Genomic DNA, 5,000 nt, shown 5'->3' with positions numbered 1-5,000 from the left:
ATACAAGGAAGGGAGTGGATGGGGGAGGGAGGGTTGGAGAATTGTTATGTGTGAATTATATTTTGACGGAACCCAAAGGGATTTCTCCCCGTCTGATATTTTTCTGCACGAGGGGGCGGAGAAGGCTGGGTCGCCGATTGCGTGAAGCGGCCTTGTTGTGAATGTGCTGTGTCTTCCTGCATTGCTTTTGACTCAGGGCAGTGGGCGGGAGACAGGGATGATTCGTCATCCACGAGGAGCTAAGATAAGGGAATGAAAAGGGTGGTGGATGGGGATGGAATTTGTGGATAGATAGATACATACATACATACATACATACATACATACATACATACATACATACATACATACATACATACATACATACATACATACATACATACATACATACATACATACATACATACATACATACATACATAGCATACATACATACATACATACATACATACATACATACATACATACATACATACATACATACATACATACATACATACATACATACATACATACATACATACATACATACATACATACATACATACATACATACATACATACATACATACATACATACATACATACATACATACATACATACATACATACATACATACATACATACATAACATACATACATACATACATACATACATACATACATACATACATACATACATACATACATACATACATACATACATACATACATACATACATACATACATACATACATACATACATACATACATACATACATACATACATACATACATACATACATACATACATACATACATACATACATACATACATACATACATGCATACATACATACATACATACATACATACATACATACATACATACATACATACATACATACATACATACATACATACATACATACATAGACAGATAGAACAGTATAACATTAGCAGCAATCGATGTTATCCTTTGTACACATCAAACCCTTAAATGTCTGTGCCAGCCAGGAACACTCAGCAAGAATCTAAATCGCATTCGCTTTGTCTATAACCTAAATATAGCACAAGGTATTTCCATCGATGCTTCATACTAAGAGTAACGTATCTATGAAATTCCATTGATGTGAACAAATGTACAACAGTAACTTTACATAGATTCAATTTGACAGGAAACAAGATTCATTTAACACAATTTTATCTGAGCTATTTATCAAGCTAGACGATCTCCAATGATTCTGAAAAATATTTTGCTTTTCTTTTATTGCTTGATAAAATTTCCATGTACTTTCTTCACTTTTAAAATACCTCTAACCTCTTTTCATTCTTTCTTATTTTTCCTTCTCTTCCTGTTTTCTTTCTCTTATTTGCTTGTTTATTTGTTTCTTTACTTTTTTCTTTCTTTCTTTCCTGCTTTCTTTCTTTCTTTCTTTCTTCTCTCTTTCTTATTTTCTTTCTTTCTTTCTTTCTTTCTTTCTTTCTTTCTTTCCTTCTTTCTTTCCTTCTTTATTTATTTCCGTCTCTCCTTCTTCCTTTCTTTCTTTCTTTCTTTCTTCTTGCTTTCTTTCTTTCTTTCCTTCCTTCTTTCTTTCTTTCTTTCCTTCTTTCTTATCTTCTTTCTTTCCTTCTTTCTTTCCTTCTTTATTTATTTCCTTCTTTCCTTCTTTCATTCTTTCTTTATTTGTTTATTTCCTTCTTTCCTTCTTTCTTTCTTTCTTTTTCTTTATTTCTTTCTTTCTTTCTTTTTCTTTCTTTCTTTCTTTCTTTCTTTCTTTCTTTCTTTCTTTCTTTCTTTCTTTCTTTCTTTCTTTCTTTCTTTCTTTCTTTATATCTTTCTTTCACTAACCTTTTTTCATTCTTTCTTATTATTTCTTCTGTCCTTTTTGTTTTCTTTATTTCCCTTACTTGTTTTTTTTGTTTTTTTGCCTCTTTCTCTCTTTCTTTCTTTCTTTCTTTCTTTCTTTCTTTCTTTCTCTCTTTCTTTTTTTACAAATTTATTTATCTATTTTTGATCAATAATAATAGTTTGCCTCTTTCTTTCTTTCTTTCTTTCTTTCTTTTTTCTTTCTTTCTTTCTTTCTTTATATATATATATATTTATCTATTTTTGATCAATAATAATAGTTAAAAAGCAATGGTGATAGTATAATAGAAATGAGGTTTTGTTTTCCACGTTTTTTTTTTTAATATACGATCTTGCGCCATCTAAAATGAGTGGAATAACTTGTATACGATCCATTTTGAAATGATCTGAGTAAGCCTACTTGGAAATGGATTACAGATGCTTATCATCTCTTCCCTTTGAAATACTTTCATAATTCTTCATGGAGTTCATGGATTAATTTCGATAAGTTTGATATGATCACCTCATGTCGTTTGACACATGCTCAACCAAAGAGTTCATGATCCTTCATTCTTTTGTTCTGAGAAGATAGCGAGTCGCAATATTATTCTCTTAAAACTCCACCCAACTGAAAGTTTCATAGTTTTTATCAATTCACGAGCACACAAAAACACAGATAATCACACAGACACACTGGCTTAAGGTGGAACATACATTCACGACTGAGTTATATTATTAGGAACAGAGTACAAAAACTTTTGTACGTATATGTTCTGGAGAAAACTTACTTTTTTTTTAAATCCACAAATTTATTGTATTCCGGACAGCACTAATGAAGCCAGTATGTCTCCATATAAAGGACTACAAAGGCGGAGCATGCCAACAGGGGACCTTTTGGTCCATAACTAGGTCGGATGCGAAGAAAATATATAATAATGATAAATAGAATAAAATAAAATAAGAAAATAAATAAAATAAGATAAATAATTAACTATATAGATAATAATAAAATAAATGCATAGGTATAGTTAAAAAGTAAACCAACAGGTAAACAGTAAATAATAATGACTTGACGGATAAATAATAATAAATGAATATCAAGCAAATAATAAACACGCAGACAAATGATAACAAACAAATATGTCCACATATTCTCTCCCCTTCAAGTCAATTTAATTCAAAGAAACTATTCAAAACGATGGAAAGGACAACAAAGACTCCATTTGCGCAGTTTGCTAGTATCCATGGGAACACTTATGATAGTATATTGCAAAAGTTTACGGAAAACTTTGATGAAGGATTTGCGGTTCTGAAAATGGTTTCACCCTGCAATTGTTGTCTTTTTTCCTCGAATGAATGAGTTTGCCTGATATTAGCCATAGTAATACTTATATATACTGAGCTTTTCAGAACTTGCTAGACTAGTTGGGTGATAAACAAGCTAGATGACAAAAAAAGTGTACGTGGAAAATCGAAATATCATTTTGTCACTAATTAGAAAAAGGCAAATAGATCTAGTTTATAGCTCCTTACGCAGACATTCAAATACACTTAAACACTTAAGGGATACACATAGATTAGTGGAACATTAAATGTAACCTTAAATGATTAACTAATCATAATACATACAAGAAATTATTATAATCAAACTAATTTGCAAATAAAAACCTTGAATGACGATAAAAAAATAAAAAATAAAATACAATAAGCATTGATTATGTAACCACAAAACCTACCTCAATTTATATATAAACGCACAAACGCATGGAACATACTGACACACACACACACACACACACACACACACACACACACACACACACACACACACACACACACACACACACACACACACACACACACACCCACACACACACACACACACACACACACACACACACACACACACACACACACAACACACACACACACACACACACACACACACACACACACACACACACACACACACACACACACACACACACACACACACACACACACACACACACACACACACACACACACACACACACACACACACACACACACACACACACACACACACACACACACACACACACACACACACACACACACACACACACACACACGGAGACAAGTTGGGTTTGTCTCCTTTCACGTGTAGCCCCTGTTCACCTAGCAGCGAGTAGGTACGGGACGTTAGTCAAGGAGTTGTGACCTTGCATTCCCGGTGTGTGGAGTGTGAGTGGTCTCAGACCTACCCAGAGATCTGCTAATAATGAGCTCTGAGCTCACTGCCGTAGGGTGGTGTCTGGCTGTCTCGAAAAGAGGCTGCAGCAGATCCGAGGTGAACACACACACACACACACACACACATACACACACACAAACACACACACACACACACACACGCGCGCGCGCGCGCGCACGCCAGCGCAAATAATTACGTACAAATTCTCTAATGGAATTACGATAAGCAAGTTTATCACGACTTTTATTCTTATAAATGATAAATGTAATAACGCTCCCGTAGTCGGGAGGGTTATTTTGCATGAACATCAACAACTTCAATGAATGACGTAATATATACAAACAAGTTCAATGCAGACGAACTATTTGTCATATGTTTTATAAAAACTATAATAAACATATGATTAATTAATCTGAATCTGATGTCAAAGAAACGAAACTAAGTAATTCAAAAACTTAATTCATTGAATAAAGGGAATTTGGTATATAAACAGACGGCTTTCTACATGAGCAAATCGGCAAATACTCCAAGGTAGGCAACATATTCAGAATACTAAATTGCAACGCCAAACAATGAGAATAACTAAAGATCCAAACCCTAAATAAAAAAATTGGTGCAAAGTTAAACTATGTTTGAGTTTCGAAAGTTCATCAAATAATAATTCGACAGCTTAATTCAAAGTCAAGTACAGGCTACAATGAAACCTATCCCATATGCCTAAGTTAATGCAAAAAGTCTTGCTCACATGCTTAACTTCTGCTGCATTGATTTCTTAATAAAGCAATACACACACACACACACACACACACACACACACACACACACACACACACACACACACACACACACACACACACACACACACACACACACACACACACACACACACACACACACACACACACACACACACACACACACACACACACACACA

The sequence above is a fragment of the Oratosquilla oratoria genome, chromosome 20, assembly GCF_046742065.1.
Source record: "Oratosquilla oratoria isolate Oo_2021 chromosome 20, ASM4674206v1, whole genome shotgun sequence".
NCBI lineage: Eukaryota > Metazoa > Arthropoda > Malacostraca > Stomatopoda > Squillidae > Oratosquilla > Oratosquilla oratoria.
The sequence above is the reverse complement of the archived record's forward strand: the minus strand, read 5'-3'. Positions refer to the sequence as shown.